Consider the following 21,706-nt stretch of genomic DNA (forward strand, 5'->3'; position numbering starts at 1 on the left):
ATTTGGATGCATAAAATAACAGTAGGAAAAATTCATTTTTCTTACTCTTGTTGGGTATCGATTCTGTCTTAAAATGGTAGTTCTACGATATGAATTATGAGAACAAAAGATTACATCTTTTCTTGGCGTTTAGTAGCTAAGAAAAGAAAATCAGCCAAACCTTATATAATCAATAAATCCAATTAACGATCACATTTCCAAGCCTTCTTTTATAATGTTGTTTCTGCTCAAAAACTAGATTAAACTCCAACTAGATTCAAAAGCCAATTCTTTTCCATCTCAACGAATGTAATTGGACAAACAAAGTTTCCTTTTTGTTCAAATCTAATAGGACTGACAAGGACATATTCCTGGAAACTACTTTCTTCTTAAAACAAAGGTTCTCCCCTTACCAAAGTTACCTATCCATTGGTTGCTTGCCTCCCATTTGGTTGTAATCTTTGACAAAGGTTTCTACAGACATGTTGAGTACACGTGTAGTAATGGGATCTCATATTATCTGCTCAATATTTTACACCAAGAAGAAATGAGGTGATATCACCACAACAAAGTGCTATTTACCACAATTTTAGCTATAAGGTGTTTGAATATTTAAAAACTGCAGCTTCTAATGAAAATTTCTCAAATTTCCAGAGAAATATTTTAGCTTAATCCCGATAATGGAGATATTGCCACCCCCCTCCCTAGCCTTTATACTCATAATGCCTTTATACTCTCAGTTGTTTGAATGAACTCAGAGTGATAAAACGTTTTTTGCGCCTAACTTATTTGATACCTGTTCAAGGGTGGATTCTGTGTTTTCGATGTGAATTTAGCTGGATAAAGATGAATAAAGTGGTGAATTTCAACTGTTTGTAGCTTTTTGCCTGTTGGTAGCTGTGCTCGAGATTCTGATGGAGATGTAGCTGTTAGCCGTGGCTTATTTAATGGCGTGGATTACAGCACGCTGCTTCGCGTGGGTAAATAAAGGAGCCAATTAAGGTAGGTGTATCTCTTATATTTACATTTATTGAATCTAAGATAGTCCGAAAAAAGCATTAGCACGATGAGCAGTTTTTGAGATCTTCTGGTGTGTCTTCGGATGGTATTACCTTAAAGTCTTTGGCGGATACCTTGTCGGAAGTCTTGGAAACAATTAAAGATAATGCTAAAACCCTTGCCGACCATGCTAGGATCATGGAGGGAATGGACGATCGGATAGGATTTAAAATCTTCAAATGAACGCTTTGAGTGACGAATGTGTTAATTTAAAGGCGCAATTGGGCACTATGAAGCAAGTGCTTATAAAAGTTGAATGTAAGGAGACCAATAAGAATATACTAATTTGGAATGTTTCGGCTAAGAATAGTAATGATGCCAAACCCTGTTTGAAGATGTCGTTTCACAAGGACTTGAAATGAGTGTGAATCCCGAATATTCAGTGATGGAAGTTAACTTCCATCCGTAAAAAATTGTTTTGAAAGTTGAGGTAAAACCTAAGGAACTTAAGCGAGAGATCTTAATGAATGCGTGAAAACTCAAAACATTGGCGAATCAGTCTAACATTTACCTAACTGATGATATTCCGCGTGAAACCCGTGCGTGAAACCCGTAAAAAGTGGTTTGCATTCAGAGATAAATTGCTTAAATGCAAAATACAAGGCCTCGAAGCATGGGTCAAGAAATCTGCACCGCCTTATTTATGTGTTGAAAGTAACCAACATGTAACGCCGGATAAATTCCCCCTTGATGAGATACCGAAGCAAACTGCGCTGCTGAGATTAGGAAGTAGCTACGGTGGAGCTGGGGGTGATATGGAAATTTGACAGTAAAAATTGATTTTTGGCGGAGCGAAATAAAGGTAAAAAGTTTATTTTTATTTTTGTAAAATTTAATTGTAATTGATTATTAATCTGATATAGGTCTGGTGCAACCACTCTGAATGGGTCGTGATCTAACAATGGTGTTATTCATGGTTCTTGGGAATATTTAATAGTTGTGTGATCATAAAAGGATTTTTTTTTTCGTTTTGGAGATTGTATTATTTAGGAATGCACTCGGGTTGCCCAGATGTTTGTGTGGGAAAAATGGTTATGAGTATTAGGGAAAAAATTAAACTACTTAAGAGAAACCCTGTTAATTCTTCTGCTAGGTTAGATGTTGTTTTGAGAGAAGGTTTTGATGGGGAGAGTAATATGGAGAACATTGAGTCATCGAAACATATGTTTGCTAGTGAGTTAATGTGTGGCCAAACTATTCAATGTAAGAGTTGATTATGTTTCATCTTAAATGTAGGGGGCTAAACAGCCTGCATTCATATTCATTTGAGTTAGTTCAAAACGGTAGAGATATTCAAACTTCAGGATTGACTGAGTTGTGGTTGAATTCTTCGAATGAAGCGCTGATTGATATTAATGGTTATAATTTTTTCAGGAGAAACAGACATTAGCGGTGGCATGGTGGATTATATACTTACGTGAGATCAGACCTAGATGTAAAGGTAAGGGAGGATTCGTCTGTGTATTGCGAAATGGTGTTTGAGAGCATGGTACTGGAACAAAAGCCAATGCGGTCTAGTATTTATTTAGTTATTTTATATAGGCCCCCATCTTCTAACCTTTTCCGTTTTTAGAATTGTTGGGAGAGCAATTGGAAAACTTGCCGGTTTCAATTAATCAATGTGTGATTATGGGGGATCTTAATGTTGATTTAAACATAGATGATGTAGATTCTCGTCTTTTTTGTGATAGTATGTTGGGTCATAGATTGTTCACATCTATCAATATTTGCACGAGGATATTTGTAACTAGTGCGACGCTTATTGATAATATTTTTGTGATGTTGAAGCAGAATTTTAAGATCCATACCCCACGTGCACTAGTAAATGATGTGTCCGATCACTGTGCTGTCATGGTTTCATGCCAGCTGCAGATAACTTCGACACAATCCCGTGGATCCAAAAATGCTAGAGCGTATTTTGACCAGAAGTCGTTGTCTAAATTCAAATCTGAATTAGAAAAAGCCGACTGGACCTCTCTAGATGGCCGTCATTCTTATGCCAAGTGGTATAGGAGAATGGTTTCGTTCTTGAAGAAACTTGTGTGAGGGTAGCTCATGCTAAAAAGAAGAAAGATATTCCAAAGGAAACAATGGATGATTAAAGGCGTTGTGAATTCTGTAAATAATAGACTTTATATGATAATAATCAACTTTATATGATAAATATTTTGAGTGATTGTGATATTGAGCATGAATTCTACAGGGAATATAATATTACTATATATTAGCTATAACTGAAAGCAAAACATGGATATTTTAAAAACAAATTTCAAGAAAACCATGGAAACCCATCAAAGACGTGGGAGAATAATAGATCAGCTATTGGTGAAAAGAAAACGGCATTGCCAGAAATGAGTGGAAATCGCGGTGCTAGTCAAATTGCCGATAAAATGGCCTAGCACTTTTCTCAAATTAGAAAAATTTTATTTGTAAGTTGTAAACTGGCCAGAAGATGTTTTTTTTGGGCAATACTTGCCTGACCCTAGTGGTACTAGTCTTTTTCTTCGAAAACCTAGTCATCAGGAGGTGACAGAAATTGTAAATGAAATGTGAAATAGAGTGGCCGGAGCAAATGTGTTGCCTCTGAAAGTAATGAAGTATGTTTTACCCGTGATATTGCTAAGTCACATTGACTTAATGATTGGTTGTCTTAAAGATCGTAAAATTCCTGATCAATTTAAACATGCCATGCTAGTGCTAGTGCTATTGCATAATTGCGGAGACCAAGAAGATTTCAGTAATTATAGACCTATTTCGCTACTCCCTATTGTATCAAATTAAAAAATATTGAATAAACGAATGGCTGAGTTTTTGGAGAGGAAAGATTTCGTTCATGCAAACCATTTTGGTTTCAGAAAAGAATACTCTACAGAGCACGCATTTGAAATATATATATGACTAATGGTGCTTTTGACGGGAAGTTGAAAGTGGCGACTGTATTCCTAGACATTGTGAAGGCGTTCAACACAGTGGACCATATGATTCTTCTAAAAAGTTGAACAACTGTGGTATTAGAGGAAATGCTCTTAATATTATTTCATCATATTCGAGTCACCAATCTATGTATGTGCAATTGAATGACATGAAATCAAGTGATTACTATGTTTGTTACAGTGTTCCCTAGGGGTCCCCTCTCATCCCTCTTTTCTTCTCAATATGATTATATTAATAATATCCATCAAGCAATCTGTAATTTGACAACGAATGTTGGATATGGAGACGAAACGAATAAGCCTAGGAAATCTCTTGTACTGTTTACTGATAATACGAATTTTTTCAGCTCCGGAGCGCACCGAAGCTCAGCTTTTAGGGACACTGAGTATTGATATGGAATAAGTGGAGAAATGGTTAAGGCTAAATAAGCTAAAATTATATCATAGCAAATCGGGTTTCGCTGTCTGGGGCAGATGACCTTCATATTACACCTAGTTGCAAGAGCTTACAGTAGGAGACTGGACAGTAAGACGTCAGAAGTCAGTCAAAAGTCACCTAGGTGTAATAATTGATGAAACATTGAATTTTTCAGAGCATGTACAGTTTATATCGTCGAAAATAGCAAGGAATATACGTATGATAGGGAAGCTACAGCATCAGTTTCCAGTCTTGTGTCTTTTTTATTTTTTATTAGTCCATTCTTATTTACTATACTGTTGCTCTCTTTGGTCATGAACATTTTATGTTAACCTAAACTCTTTCTGTGTTCTCCAGAATTCAGCTGTGCGTACTGCGTATGGAATTGACAGACCTGCCTCGGTTAGAAATAATTATCCACAAATTTATATTTTACCGTTTTCAGGGTTGTGCTTATTTTATAAGCTTCAACAAATGTATGATATTATTAAAAATATTGCTCCAATGTGTCTTTGTCATATGTTTGATACAGCTGCTGATGTCAATGGGTATATAACGAGAAAGGCTGGTATATATAGAAGTCCGAAAAGAATCTACTAACATAAAAGCTGCAATGAGAGAGCAAGACATGCTTTACAAGACAAAGCCCCACTGTGATGAATATAAACGGAAGAGAAATATAGTAGTGAGACTACTAAAGCAAGCTAGGCGTCTGTATGGACACCAAATATTCGCTAGGTTGTCAGCCAGTCATCCAAGGAAGTTCCACACGACTCTACGAAAGTTAATGGGACAGCAGAAGTCAAATCCATTCTGAGGGACGAGCACGGAAAGAATTTAGCCGCTGAAATAATTAATTCCCACTTCTCAAATATTTGCCACCAATACCCTACCCTCAATACTTTACCACAGAATGGTCCGATTGGAGCCATCCCTGTCATCACAGTTTCCCAGGTCCAAGAAAAACTCGAACACCTAGATATTAGGAAAGCCTCTTACCCCGGCGAAATTCCTATAAGGCTGATACACGCATGCTCCTCCTTCCTGGCCACGCCATTGGCTATGATGTATAACCAGTGTCTACTGGAAGGCTTTTTTCCAGATAAGTTTAAAAAGGCATTTATCACACCTATTCCGAAGAAAACATCACCGACCTCACCGTCAGACCTTAGGCCGATTTCGAAGACGCCCATCATCTCGAAAGTCTTTGAAGACTTTATTCTACAGTGGCTACTAGCAGAAGTAGAACATAAAATCGACCCTATGCAGTACAGTTTTCGTCGAGGGCACAGCACAACACATTATCTGGTCAGATTACTTCATGATCTACTAGAGCACCTAGAAATTTCGGAGGCGCTTGCTGATATAATAATTTCTGATTTCGTGAAAGCTTTCGATATCCTTGACCACGAGACTGTTATCAATGAAGCCCGTGCCCTAGAGGTATCGCAGTTTCTGCTGTGCATCATCGCAAGTTTCCTTTCTGGTCGTCAACAGTGCGTACCACTTGAAAAAGAGGAAGTATCTAACTTCCAAAACATCACATGTGGAGCAGCCCAAGAAAGCAAGCTAGGTCCCATCTTATTTGTCATTATAAACAACCGACTGATGAGACAACATAAACAAAGGTACAAGTTCGCAGATGACTGTTCAATAAGTCTACTACGATTCCTTTCAAAAACACAAGACCAACTCGAGCCCCTAGTTGCAGAGCTTTGGGATCAAGCTGATCAAATGAAGCTCCAGCTAAGTCTCGAGAAAAGCTGTGTGTTGCGTGTCAACTTCCTAAAGAAGAAGAGCATTGACGAACCTGTACCTCTCCAAACAAAGAAATCAGTCAAAATACTCGGCATCACATTAAGTGACGATCTAAGGTTCGAAGATCACATCAACCAGATCACAGCAAAAGCAGCTGGTCTTCTAAAATCCTTTACAAATCTCCAAAGGTTTGGAATGACAGAACAACTCCTTCTTTCGTGCTACAAAACTTATGTAATGCCCATAGTCATGTACGGCTGTCCTGTCTGGCACCCATCGCTCACAGAGAAAGACAGAAGTCAGGTTGAAACAATTCAGACAAGAGCCTGCAAAATAATTCTTGGATCAAATTACAAAAACTACGAAGAAAGCTTGAGCGAACTCAGGCTCCCAACCCTGGATGAAAGGAGGCACGAAACGCTGATGAAGTTTGGAGCTGACATCCCGAAGTCCCCAACGCACCGAGATATCCTGCCTCAGTTTACTTCAGTGACTCACGCACGCAGGACGAGGGTCGTAACTTTTAAAGAGGGAAAAGAACTGTTAGAATGCCCGCCTACACACTCAACGACAAGATTTTTAAACTCCTTCGTTCCATACTACGTGAAGCACTACAACGACAATATCCTGAAATCGAAGTGATAGCTCATCATGTGTGTTCTTTATGTTGCGTCTTTTTGCGTTTTACTATTTTTTTATTTTTTTTGGGGTTGACGATACCCATGTTATTGCATTGTGATAAAGAGAAAGAATAAAGATTATTATTATTATATGCATATCTGCAGACGAGGGACAAAAGGAAAATAAAACAGGAATACGTGTGGAGACAAAAATTCTAATTTAGTGGGTGTATGGAGATTAGTATTGCCTTTTCAAGCGCTTATCCCTCCTAATCAAATTACATAATTTCATCAAATATTTCAATCCTTAAAACTTTTATGGTGTGCTATTTCTTATTGTGTACCCTTCCCTATAAAAGAAAAAAAGAAAGAGAGCTCTGGCTCTAAATAGCAAATAAATTAATGAACAAGAACATGGCACTTCTGCATAGATATGCATTTTTAAACGGCTAACTCCAAACGACCCAACAGCTGAGGAGAACAGAAGATTTCTATTGTAGTTTACTATAGATCATGTTGGGAAGGGTACAAAGTTCTTATCAATAGTATGTATTTTGTCCTGTTTCGGGCCTTTTTATCAAGGAATACTTACTAATGACGAAGACTCGGAAGACTGAAAAATTATTATTATATTTTCTAAGCAATATGATTTAAGCTATTGAAGCTACAATCAGCTATTCATCATTTATTCTATCTAAGTTAATGTTTTTTTTTTTAACTATAAATACATAATTGTCCATGATGCAACATAGTTAAAAAAGCAAAGCTTTAGAAATGCGAATGTATTTTTAATAGTATCATAAAATGTTACACTCAAACTGGGGATCAGGTAAAAAGTGTTCAATCACTGAATTCCAACTATCTCTTCCTTAATTACTTAAGTCTCTTCCAGTTTTACGGATCGTAATGGGCCTCTCCATTAAATAAGGTGAGAACCAGGGTTTAATATTACGTTTTAATATTATAAAATAATATGCAGTTATTCCTTCAAAATTCCAAAGCCACGACACTCGATACAACGCAGAGTTATGTTGGCAGATTTCAACCAACTTCATATCTGGTCACCTAATTGGTTAAGCTACTTAAGTGGTTAATTGATTACTTAATTGGTGGTCACTTAAATGTCACTTGATTGGTTAAACCACTTTACTTCTCATCCTTAAGGTACGGCAAAAGAGGTGGCACCCATCTTCTGTCCTCAGGATCCAAGTGCGACATCCACAGAAAGTAATCGTCACAATTAGACTGTCAAAGGAATTACAATCTTATCTGGTTTGAGAGTATGTCAAACTTCTGGTGGCAAAATTCTTTTGCATACTTCTGATTCTATTTAGATTTTCTTAGCTAATTGTGAGAGATTTATCCCTGTTTACGGGGAAAACTTCCCTCAATATTTTAAGACGGAGCTACGATTTTCGATGGAGTTGCACAATTACAGCTGCCGTGAAACTTAGACCTTTGTATTTTCCGGAATAGGCAGGACTTTAGAAAAATGAAGTTTTGCCTTCTTTAAAAAGAATATTTTTTACACAGTTTAAGTATTTTAATGACATTATACAAATATTTGGCTACTCAAATGTCATGCAAAAATTTTTTGTGGCTTGCCAAACTCTGGTGTCGACATTATTCTGATGGTTTTTTTTATGTATTCAGTCACATGTAAGAACACAAAAACTCTTAATCTTAGAGTAACACATAATTTAGTATATGAATTCTGTTATAATGAGTTATAATATAAACATGAAACTTGGAGCTGCCTGATTAACCTGAAAAATTTCCAGAATCACTGAAATGAAAAATTATGTGCAATTTCTACTAGTTCTTCAGGATTAATCTTGAAATCGACAGAACGTAAGTCCAAACACCACCGATAGCTTTCAATTCACGCCTGTTTTAAGACAACGCTTTGAATATGTCTTGTCACCGGCCTTTTTCTGTTTCTCTTTATTTCCATCTTGGCATTCAAAACACGGCTAAGCTATACAGTCTAGAACACATCTTATTCCAGTCTCGGCTCAGGGTTAATTCCTCCTGCATGGTATACTTTGCCTAGGTGCTCAAAGCTAGATCCTAATCCAGACCTAATTCATTATTAAATAAATAAAAAACAAGTTTTTGACTTAAATTGAGGAGAAATACTAACACATAAAACAAACATAACAATTTAAGTGTATAAGAGGGCTTCCGGCCTCTTTAATACCTCGCTCTTTACGCTAAAGTTTGACTTTTTGTTCCAATTATTTAGGAATAACTCCTGAAACACAAAGACCATTTAATTAGAATAATAAACTTTTCTAAAAGTTTTAAAAAACTTTAGCATAAAGAGCAAAATATTGAGGAGGGGTAACCCCCCTCAAATACGTAAAAATTCCTGTTAGTTTTAAGTTTTAGTGTTGCTACTTACTTTCAGTCGAAATTTTTTTTATTTAATTTTGAACAAAATGTCTATCTCAATTTTTTTGAGTGACTAGGGGCATAGGAGGGGGGGCTAGCTACCCAGCAGTATTTTGGTATCTCAAAAAAGGTCACTAAAACTTCTGATTTTCGACCAAATGAGATCTTCAAGACTAAAGTGATGGCTGTCAATCATTCTGCTCCATATCGAGTCATCGTGAACAACAAACCAATTGAAAATGTCGAGGATTCAAGCGCCTTGGGTCCATTCTAACACAAGATGGTGGAGCTTGGGGCACGGGGAGTCTTTACTATTCCAAAAAAGGTGCTATTGGCCAGACCTGAGATCTCAACAAAAACCAAAGTCAGAGTCTTCATAGCAGCTGTGCAAACTGTGCTACTGTACGCCTATGAGACATGGTGACTAAAGCCTGTAGAAGCTTGAGCTCTAGACGCGTTCGATAGCCACTGCCTTCACTATATAGTCCGAATTAGTCGATGTCCTAGAATTTCTAATAGCAAATTAAGAAGCCGCTGTTGCCAGACTGAAGAGCTATCCACTACCATCAAAAGACATCGCCTCAAGCCTCTTGGCCAAACTTTTCCCCGACCCAAAGGCACGATACGTCGCGACGTCCTTATCGGTGAGTCATGACCCTCCTGGAGACGACATCGTGGAGGACAGATAAAAAATGCTTGGCAAAAATTCAAGGAGGACCTTTAGTCATTAGGAAGGGTCCGTAGGCATGGTAGGAGATGGGACAGGGACTGGATGAAGATCACTAGGGAAGCTGCAACCGGCAGATCGTCAGACATAATTCCAAAGTCTATTGGTACCAGGCAGGACAGTTCTTTGTCTGGTTCCCGCCAAAAGTAAGTAAGTAAGTCTCTCCATCTTCTAGCACCAATCGTTCGATGCGATTACCTCTGGTGAAAACAAACAAATAAACACGCATCCGTAATATTTTGTTCTGGCAAAAAGTGCAAAATTCCATATTTTTGTACATAGAAACTCGAAACCTCTAAAGTAGGGTTCTCTGATATGCTCAATCTGATGGTATGATTTTCATTAAGATCACTTAATATTTTGCAGGCGTTTCCCCCTTTACCAAAATTGGGGAGACTTATTTTTAAATAAGTTATTTTTAAATAATTACGCTCGTAATTTTTGATGAATAACATTAAACTTGATGAATTTTATGTAATTAGAATAAGCATCACAATCCGATTATTTTAATGTATCTATTGTTATCAAGACTGTTTCTAAGAGTTTCGGCTACTATTGAGCCGCATCGATCCTTACTTACTGTTTGTTACCACGAACTATTTGATCAAAACAGTTCGTGGGAACGAACTGTAAGTAAGCAGCGACTCGGATCAATAGTAACCGAAACTCTAAGAAACAGAACTTTGATATCAATAGATACATCAAGATAATCAGCTTATTATGCTGAATCCAAATATGTAAGATCCATCAAGTTTGTTGTTACCAATCAAAAGTTACGAGTCTGAGAAAAATTTGTCTGATTTCCCAAAATGGCTAAAATACCCCCTAAAAGTTAAGGAATCTTGATGAAAACCATATCATCAGATCCGTCGTATAAACAAACCCTACTGTAGCGTTTTTAGCTCCTATACATAAAAATGTGAGATCTTGCATCTTTGCCAGAAGAAAGATCACGGATATGTGTTTTTTTTTCCCAGGGGTGATTGTACCAAAATATTAGTCATAGATGATTGAAAGAGGGTGCATTCGAAAGGCCTATAAAAAGCTATGAAATTTGCCTATTGTTTGCGTATAGTATTTTTTTTATTGGGAAGTAAACAGACATTTTCTGGGGAGTGGGGCTTTTGTGCTTGGGCAACTTTCCATAGGGAGAATCCTGCATGGGAGGAAAATTTCCGAGGGGTGAGCTTTCCAGGATATATTTTAGACTTGGGGGATTTGACAGAATTCCTATACGATATTTGTTTTATTTGTCTTATTTTCTCTTTGACAGCTCAATTTTGACAGGTTAAAACCAAAATGTTTATGCTTTATTCAAGTTATTCAATTCATGGATTAAAGGTCTTGCAGGTTATTATTTATTTCCATACTTTCCATAAATTTTATTGAAACTCTTATTATTACTTTTTTAAATAACTAAGGAAGCAAGAAAAATCTTTTTTAGAGCTAGCAATTTTTATTGCAATTATCCACCCATCAAAAACAGATTTTATACACATTCCTCTCAAAGAGTCCCTGACATTCTTGGTACGCAACTGAGGACCCGTATTACTGTCATGTAAGGATATTATTGAATCAAAAGAAGAGGAAAAGATATTAAGAGCGGGCTTTTATATGAAAGGTCTATCCATAGAAGATACAGAATATGTTTGTTATTGCTAGTACAACTTGTATCCAAGGTAACAAATATACGTAGTATTAGCTATAATAAAAAAAATGTTTAAGTTATGCAATATTCGTGATCCGACATTCTTATAACTAATTTATATGAAAATCGGAGTAATAATTACCCCAAGAGTCTTACATATCACACAACATAAATACCAGACTGAAAAATAACTAATTGGTTTTATAGACATCTATTCTTCGATCAATTTTTTTTTGCTAATATTTAATGAGGGTTTAAATTTCCGACCTGTAGCTCAGTGATTAAGAGATGTTATTCATATTATAGCAAATTGAAAAGATACACCAAAATCGAGGATGGCCCTGGTTTTAATTCCTTTTATTACGTCTTCAAAAGTTTCTCTTACTTGTTTCTTAGGTTGGTTGCTTTTGTTTAGTAAAAAACAGTTTTTTGGGGTCAATGAATCGTTGTATGTCTCGCAGTGATATAATAAAATCAATGATTTAATTGAATCCCTACCAAAACCTTATGGATTTGACCAAAACACTGTAGGTCTTCAAAAGTTGTAATTTTGTCTTATGTTGATTGCATTTATTTAGGTCAAAACAGTTTTTTTGTGGGGGGGGGGGGTTATTGAATCGTTGCATGTCTCACATAATGAAATCGATTATTTATTGAATCCCTACCAAAACCTTAGGGATTTAACTCAAACAATGATTTTTCTACCTATTAATAAGTCTTCAAAAGCTGTATTTGTTTTATAGGTTGATTGCTTTTCTTAGTGCAAAACAGTCTTTGGGGGTCATTGAATAGTTGCATGTCTCGAAGTGATATAATAAAAGTCAATGATTTGATTGAATCCCTACCAAAACCTTACGGATTTGACCAAAACGATGATTATATGATTTAAATGCAAAATATCAGTCCCCTTTTTTCTAGTCGTACGATTAAAAAATTTAAATAGCTATACCATGTATTTAAGGCTTACAATAGCTGTCAATAGGAAAGGAATAAAAAAAAGTAATTCGAGCTCTTGAAATTTCGACCCCCCAAAAAACAGGATGATCTTCTAGGAGGACAAGATTCCACGATTAGCCTGTAGAAGATAATAGACTTGTTTATAAGTATTTTAATAGTTAATCACTGACCATGATATTGACAAATTTTTAATTGTGATCTTCTTAAAAAACTTAAACAGGCTCAAATTTTAGTAAAGCAGTGGTGAAATTTCTAAAGATATTGCATAATATAACAAGTTCTTTTTGGGCTATTTCTATAGTAATAATAATAATAATAATTTATTTATAACCCACAAAGTGCATTAAACTGTGGAGTAAACACACAAAAAAAGAAAAAACAAGGCAAGATAGTACATCTTGCGTACTCTGTGCCATAGTTTTATTTTTTAACTGTGTTCTTTACATCATTAGAAAAAACTTATTTTATTTATTCATTTTGGGTTTTTAATTTGTTTTATTATTTTTTAAACATACACAAAACCTCTTACAGAGAGATATTGTTTAATTTAAAAGATGAAGCCAAAAAGTCAATATAATTTTTTGTTTAAATGTGACATTAAATTTAGATTTTTCTTCCTATGTTACTTAAGTTTTTTCTCAAGATTTGTGCAACTTTGTCATCTAACTAAAATCTGAGGGGAATTTTGCCACTGGTATCTTTGAGAATTTGGACATGAAAATTTCCATTCTGACATTAGAACTTAAAACGAACAGAAATTACTCCGTATATGAAAGGGACTATCTCCTCCTCAATGCCTTGCTCTTTACGCTAAAGTTTTTTATTGTTTTATAAAATAGAGCTGTGAGAAAGGGTCAAACTTTAAGACAGTTATTAAATTTTTAACCATGTTGAACAAAATGGCTATCTCAAAATTTTGACTGGGTGACTTTGGGGAAAAATGAACGTGAGAGGGGGCCTAGTTGCCCTTCATTTTGTCGGTCACTTGAAAAGGGCACTAGAAATTTTAACTTCCGCTCGAATGAGCCCTCCCGCTATAATCTAGGACCACTATTCTATCGACCACTGGATCAATACGATCTCCTCGGAAAAAATAAAATAAACATGCATCCGTGATCTTTTTTCTGGCAAAAAATACAAAATTCCACATTTTTGCAGATAGGGGCTTGAAAAGTCTACAGTAGAGTTCTCTGATACGCTGAAAATGATAGTGTGATTTTCATTAGGGTTCTATGACTTTAGGGGATGTTACCTCCATTTTTAGAAAATAAGGCAATTTTTCTCAGGGACTTAACATTTGACTGGTAAGATTGAACTTGAGGAAACTTATATATTTTAAGTCAACATAAAAATCTGATTCTTTTGATGCATCTATTGGTATCAAAATTCCGTTTTCTAGAGTTTCGGTTACTATTGAACCGGGTCGCTCCTTACTTAAAGTTCGTTACCAAGAACTGTTTAAAAGAAAAACAAATAAGCAAACTTTTTTCATTCTGCATTTTTTCAAAGCATGTTTTTTTAGTTTTAGAACACTTGGGGGACTTATTGGGGGAATATGCAAGATGGGAATTGTAAACTTCCAGTTAAGGATTTTCGACTATAGAGATCATGATCTAAATGGAGATAAACCTAAAATTGGCACGTAGAGATAGGCAGTAGCTTTTAACTAAACCACTAAAAATCTGACAAAATATTGTAATTTAAAAATCTAAGTTCAAAACAGTTACTATCCTTGTTCATTAAGACAAGGGGTTCGTAACTTCCTGTTGTGGTTTTAGACCATGACAATCGATTGCCTATCTATATTGTTGAATTCCATGGGAACTCACCCCTTTTTGCGCAAAAATTGATGTTTATGGCAGGAAACGATGCTTTACAGAGACAATTTATTAGACAATCTCTTTAGTTACTGAAAAAGATTATTACCTGCCGACGATTTATCAAAAACCTTGGTAATCACTGCAGCAGCCATATAATTATCAGCTGAAGATTTAAGAATAAACAAGGAGCTCACTGCAGCATTTACGTCGTACTTTAGAATTGTTCAAAACATTCTGTTTTCGGTCTTAGAGCCCAAAAATATCGATTAACTTCCTTAGAATTTCCAATTGTGAAACTTTACTCCGGCAGACTTTCTTTTATCGCTTAAAAAGAGACACTAGATTTTGCTATTATCTTTCAAATTAGTCCCTCCCCCGACATTATACTATAACTTCTTGAAACTAGCCCTTTGGGTGCTAAAAAAAAAGAAAGAAAAAGACAAAAAAAGCCAAAAAATAACAAAAGGCTTCCCATACAAAAAAAAGAGTTTTCTTTGTTGTTCAAGGTGAGGAACTGTAACTGTCCTATATTGTGTTTTCAACTAGGGTGATTCCAACTGTGCACTTTTGATTCGGATTCGATACTGTTTTTGAGATCTCTCATGCTCTTTTATTAAATTGCTGTAAATTTGTTTCCGCACTAAACTTTTACTATTAAGATTAATAGAAATAATGTTTACTATTCCTGAACCAGCTTCTAATGGCAAATTTCTCTTCCATTAAAGCTTTTTTTTTTACCCGTCTCTAAACTTTCGGTTGCTATAGGCCGCAGTTCTCTCTTTACTAGGTTGTAGCTATCACTGCAACCATGATTTAACTATCTATCCCGATAAGAAACTGGTATTCCTGGGTGTTGCTCCAAATCCAATTATTCTCAAAAACCTTCTCATTTAAACTTTGAGACAACCATTTTACTCAGCATAGTTGAGTTATATAACTATCCCTGTGAGGATGATGTTGCCCCCCATCCCCCCCAGAGCCCTTGGGTAAAGGGCTGTAAGTTACAAAATTTACCCATTGTTTACGTATAATGTTTCTTAGTGAGGCTGGAACTATCCAGAGATATTTTTACGGGGGGGGGGCATTTTAGGTGGGAAGATCTTTTCATGGAGGATTTTCTCGTGAGGAAAGGAGTTTTTCATGAAGGGATGCCGGATTTACTGGTTTTATTTGAGAGGCCTTCAAATATTAAATTTAAAAAATCAGCTGAAAGGAATGATCAACATTAAAACTCAAAACGGACAGAAATTACTCCGTATATGAAGAGGTTGCTCCCCCTCACTACCTTGCTCTTTATGCTAAACTTTGAATGTTTATCCCAAATTTTTAAGAACGACTCCTGAAACACAAATGCCATTTAATTCGAATAAGAAGCTGTTTCAATAGTGCTCAAATACTTTAACGTGAAGAACAAGGTATTCAGGAAGGATGCAACCCTTTTATGTACGTAATAATTTATGTTCGTTTTGAGTTTTAGTATTACTCCTTACTTCAAGTTATTTTTTTTTATTTTATTTAGTCAGACAAAGGAAAGGTAAAAAACGTTTGGCTTCGACTGAACTGAACAGGCAGTTCAATATTTCATTATAAAGTTACTGACAACATAATGCTTATTTGGAATTATTATTACGTGCGTAATAAAAAGAAACAATTATTTTTTGAAAGTGAGGTTTATACCACATTCCCTAAACTGACGACGCCGAATTGATTGGTTTCATCGGTTTTCAAGTAAATGCAAACATCTTAAAAGATGTTTCGCTGTCCCAAAATCGACTCGTAAGACATCTCCAAACAATTACAAAATTTTGGCGTCAGTTGGATTTGCTTTTTCACTTTTTTGGTTTGCTGACTTAATGTTTGCATTTCCCCCATCCCTCACACGTTCTACCAGGCATGGATCCTTAGTGGGATTATAGAGTTCTTTTGTTTTGCCCTTGAAATAAATATTTATTTTGTTGTTTTTTTTTCTCTCTGAAATTTTTTCAGAAATAGCGTAAACACAAAATGGCTGTTAAAAGTTTGTTGAAAAGCGCCTTTGTAATGGAGAGAGATACTACCATATAACTTTTATTACGTACCACTTAAGTAATTATAATCATTTATTTACAATAGCTGCACAGCACTAACTGCACAAACTCAATTAATTTGTTGTATTATCGTATATCCTTATTCGTTTATCATAATTCAATATCATCATTCGTATATCAGTATATTATTATCATATATACCATTATTCGTACTTATTCTTATATCAACAAACTTTTCAATATTATCAAACAGTTCGTGGTAACGAACTGTTTAGTAAGGAGCGACCCGGCTCAATAGTAACCGAAACTCTAAAAAATGGATTTTGATACCAATAGTTACATCAAAAGAATCGCATTTTAATGCTGATTTTAAATATTTAAGTTTCATCAAGATTATTTATACCCATCAAAAGTTACGAGCCTGAGAAAATTTGCCTCATTTTAGAAGTTGTGGGGAGACACCCCCTAGACATCATACAATCTTAACGAAAATCAAACATCAAACTATCTACAAAAATGTGGAATTTTGCCTTTTTTGCTAGAAGCCTTTTTTGCTAGAAGACAGATCACGGATGCGTGTTTATTTGTTTTTTTGTTTGTTTGTTTGTTTTTTTTCCAGGGGTGATCGTATCGACTCAGTCGTCCTAGAATGTCGCGAGAGGGCTCATTCTAATGGAAATTAAAAGTTCTAGTGGCCTTTTTACGTGACCAAAAAATTGTAGGACCCCTAGGCCCCCTCCCACGCTCATTTTTCCCCAAAGTCACCGGATCCAAATTCTGAGATAACCATTTTATTCACCATAGTCGAAAAACCAAATAACTATGTCTTTCGGGATAACTTACTCCCCCGCAGTCCCCGTGGGAGGGGCTGTAAGTTACAAACTTTGACCTGTGTTTATATATAGTAATGGTTACTGGGAAGTGTAAAGACGTTTTCAGGGAGATTTTTTTGGTTTAGGGGGAGAGTTGAGGGGGGGTTTATGTGGGAGGATATTTCTATGCAGAAACCTCTCATGGGGAAGAGAATTTCAATGAAGGGGGTGCAGGATTTTCAAGCATTATTTGAAAAAAACAATGAAAAAATAAATATGAAAAGTTTTTCTACTGAAAGTAAGGAGCAGCATTAAAACTTAAAACGAACAAAAATTACTACGCATATGATGGGTTTACCTCCTCGTTATACCTCACTCTTTACGCTAAAGTTTTTTTAGTAATTTCAACTATTTATTCTACGGCCTTTGTGATTCAGAGGTCATTTTTAAGGAATTGGGACAAAATTTAAGCTTTAGTTTAAAGAGCAAGCTATTGACGAGGGTGAAACCCCCTCATATACGCAATAAAAACATACGAATATAGAAGTTCGTTACGTAAGTTAATTTGTAAGTTACGTACATTTTTTACCAATGAAAACGTTTGTAAAAAATTAAAAGTTCTAGTGCCCTTTTTAAGTGACCAAAAAAATTGGAGGGCCCCTAGGCCCCCTCCCATGCTCAATTTTCCCCAAGTCACCGGATCAAAATTCTGAGACAGCCACTTTATTCACCATAGTGGAAAAAACCTAATAGCTATGTCCTTAGGGACGAGTTACTCCCCCGCAATCCCCGTGGAAGGGGCTGCAAGTTACAAACTTTGACTTGTGTGCACATATAGTAATGGTTACTGGGAAGTGTACAGACGTTTTCAGGGTTTTTTTTTTTTGGTTTAGGAGGGAGAGTTGAGGGGGGGGTTACGTGGGAGGACATTTCCATAGAGAAACTTCTCATGGGGAAGAGAATTTCAATGAAGGGAGCGCAGGATTTTCTAGCATTATTTGAAAAACAATGAAAAAATAAATATGAAAAGTTTTTTCTACTGAATGTAAGAAGCAGCATTAAAACTTAAAACGAACCAAAAATATTACGCATATGAGGAGTTTACCTCCTCGTTATACCTCACTCTTTACGCTAAAGTATTTTTAGTAATTTCAACTATTTATTCTACGGCCTTTGTGATTCAGATGTCATTCTTAAGGAATTGGGACAAAATTTAAGATTTAATGTAAAGAGCGAAGTATTGACGAGGGTGGAACCCCTCATATACGCAAGAAAAACATACGAATATAGAAGTTCATTACGTAAGTTAATTCGTAAGTCATGTACATTTTTTACCAATGAAAACGTTTGTAAAAAATTAAAAGTTCTAGTTGCTTTTTTAAGTAATAAGAAAATTGGAGGGCAACTAGGCGTCCTCCCTCGCTCATTTTTCCCAAAAACTTCCGATTAATTGCAATTAATTAATATGCAAATTTTGTTTTAATTATTTATGTGCGGAGAGCCAAGATCAAAACATTCATTAATTCAAAAACGTCATGAAATTAAATAAAAAAACAAGTTTTTTTTAAATGAATGTAAGGAGCAACATTAAAACTTAAAACGAACAGAAATTACTTCGTATATGAAAGGGGCTTTTCCTCCTCAACGCCCCGCTCTTTACGCTAAAGTTTAACTCTTTTTCTTAACTCTATTTTTTAAAAAGTGAGAAACTTTAGCGTAAAGAGCGGGGCGTTGAGGAGGAAAATCCCCTTTCATATACGGAGTAATTTCTGTTCGTTTTAAGTTTTAATGTTGCTCCTTACTTTCATTTAAAAAAACTTGTTTTTTTATTCAATCTTTAAAAAAAACCGCTACTTATGGGTCTTCTGAATCCATCCTGCACATGAGTGATAACAAAATATCCTGGCCAACAGAGAGCTTCAGAGACGAAGAAAGCTAAAACTGTCCCCTCCTCACTCCTTTTTGAAAATCCAATCCTTAGATTTTTGAGAAAAATGTGGGGCTTATTATGGTAAATCATTAAGTTTTGAATGCTCTTTCTCTCTGCTTGTGAACAATCATTCCCGGCAAGAGAGATAGATAGATAGATAGATAGATAGATAGATAGATAGATAGATAGATAGATAGATAGATAGATAGATAGATAGATAGATAGATAGATAGATAGATAGATAGATAGATAGATAGATAGATAGATAGATAGATAGATAGATAGATAGAGAGAGGGAGAGAGAGAGAGAAAGAGAGAGAGAGAGAGAGTTGAAACTCGTATCCCTGATTCTGCTCCGAATGAAAAAAAAAAAGAAATACAAAATCTAGCGGTTTTGTAGATGAAGTTTGAAACCCCGTTTTTGAACTTCGCTGCCAAACAAGTTCCAAGCGTAAATTTTATTTAAAACTGTAGGCTTTTTTAGAAATGTTTCCCTCTTTGTCAGAAACTACGAACAATTCTTACACTCAACCAATGATACGTAATTGTTTGGAATTTACTGATTAAGTTTTTGCGCCTTTTTGCTATAAATGAGTCTGAATTTCTACTTATTATTCATTAAAATAAACGTTTTGATCAATATTTTTTGATCTAAAATTAGCTGCATATATTTAAGGTTACTCAGGAAACTTTTTGTTCTGAGTAAAATTTGATCACATGGTATTCGCAGCGTCTGCAGATAAAAAGGTTGCTTTTGACCGTGCTTTGAAGCTATTCTTAATGTTTTCGTAGCTGGAATTTTGTCCTTAATGTTCTTATATCAATTCGTATTTGGCCGTTTTGTTTGGTTAAACATTTCTTCCTTTCAAATTTTTCTTCCGTTAAATTTCCGCTCGAGCATAAATGTTCGAGCACACACAAAATAAAAACATAACCCTTAAAATCTCAACAATAGGATTTTATCCTTTTATTGATTATCCCCCCCCCTTTGAATAATAGACCCAAGTGAATTTCTTTCATTAACACCTGTTTACACCCCATACAAGCCATAAAGAATATGAAGTAAAACACTATTCTCTTCCAGAAAAAAAGTTGGATATATCAATCCCCATAGAACAGCCTTATGGAGGTAACCATGGTCCTCATTTATTCTAGTTCTTTTTATTATAGATTAGGCAATTCTCAGGGAATGAGGGATTACATTAAGCAATCTAAGATTAAGCAATACCTTACTAATGACCTTGGAAAATTGATTTATTTATGTTTGATAATTTCTACATGAAAATATGAGAGGTTTGATCCCTTCATAGCAGAAGATAGGATTAAGTATACCTCTCAATTGACGAAAAGCACGTTTTACCGGGTTAAGCACTAAAAGAAACATGAACTCAGTTTTGTGTGTCTTTCAATGAAGCCGTAAATATACTATATCTAGTCGGGATATGCCTTATTTTATTTTGGGTATAGTTGAATTAGTTAGCTTGGTCTAATAAACATTCATATAATTTTTTTTTGTCATTGTGATCATTACAGCTTTACATCATTCCTAAGTGAGCTTCTAAGTAAAAAAAAAAATCAGCTGAAAGTAAAGTAAGACGTCAGGTTATTAAAACAAACCAAAATTATGCTTTACATGACACCCCTTAAAGCACTCTTTTAGTTGGGTAAGTTCAGGTAACTTATTACCTGTGTGTTGAATATTTTTAATATTTAAAATCCAGTGTAAATAACGGGCTACTTAGAGGATGAAGGTCCCCTTCCTATACAGAATAGCTTCTATTCTTTTTAAGTTTACCTTTAGCCATTAATCTGACCTGAAAAGCTTACTTTTCTCTTACACTCCTCTTCTTTACACTATATTTTTACTGGAACTCTGACCTAAGGCTCTGTACGATGATTTCTACATTCTTTATTTACGTTTTATGACAGTTCTTTGATAAAGATACCTGCCCCCATTGACCGAAGTGCACTTCTCCAAAAATATTATGGAAGAGCAGAGGTATTAAAGGGCCGAATAAAAAATTGCGTTATTATTTTCAAGGTATCAAGGTTGAGTTCTCTGGAAAAATTTTACTCTTAACAGATGCCTCCAACCTCTAGACTGCTATCATCAGCATAAATGCATCTATTGGTTCTGTCAGAATTTCTACTCTCTGATATTTCAACCCTCACGGCCAAAAGCATGAAGTTTCTTGGCACAAAAGGGCAGAAATCGCCATTTTGCTATGATTCGTCAAGATGGGGCTATCAAAACCATTTGATTAGTGTTTAAGATCAAGGCAAATCGGTTGGATATCTTAGAATTGCCATACTCTGGCATTTTGACCTTCTTTGGGCAAAAATTTGATGTTTTTTGGCACAAAAAGGCAGAAGCAACCGCTTTACTGTGGACGGATCTCTTTTTTGCATAAAGATGCCACCATCTACTAATGAGCGACCAAGAACTTCGGTAATCACTGCAGCTTTCTTGTAATTATCAATTGACGATACTTGTATAGATTTTTTGAATGTGACAAATCGATTGGTTATCCTAGTAATTCCACTTTTCGGCTTATAGCCCTATCCGAGCAAAAATTGATACTCAGTGGCAAAAAATGGCAGAAAGCGGCACTTTGCCATGACAC

The 21,706-nt window shown here is 35.5% G+C and overlaps 1 protein-coding gene across 4 annotated transcripts in view; it reads right to left on the minus strand.

Moving 5' to 3' along the window:
- Positions 1-21,706, minus strand: part of LOC136029463 (glutamic acid-rich protein-like) — a 151,395-nt gene that overhangs the window by 26,440 nt on the left and 103,249 nt on the right. The gene's annotated exons all lie outside the window — the stretch shown is intronic.

The sequence above is a fragment of the Artemia franciscana genome, chromosome 7 (assembly GCF_032884065.1).
Source record: "Artemia franciscana chromosome 7, ASM3288406v1, whole genome shotgun sequence".
NCBI classification, from domain to species: domain Eukaryota; kingdom Metazoa; phylum Arthropoda; class Branchiopoda; order Anostraca; family Artemiidae; genus Artemia; species Artemia franciscana.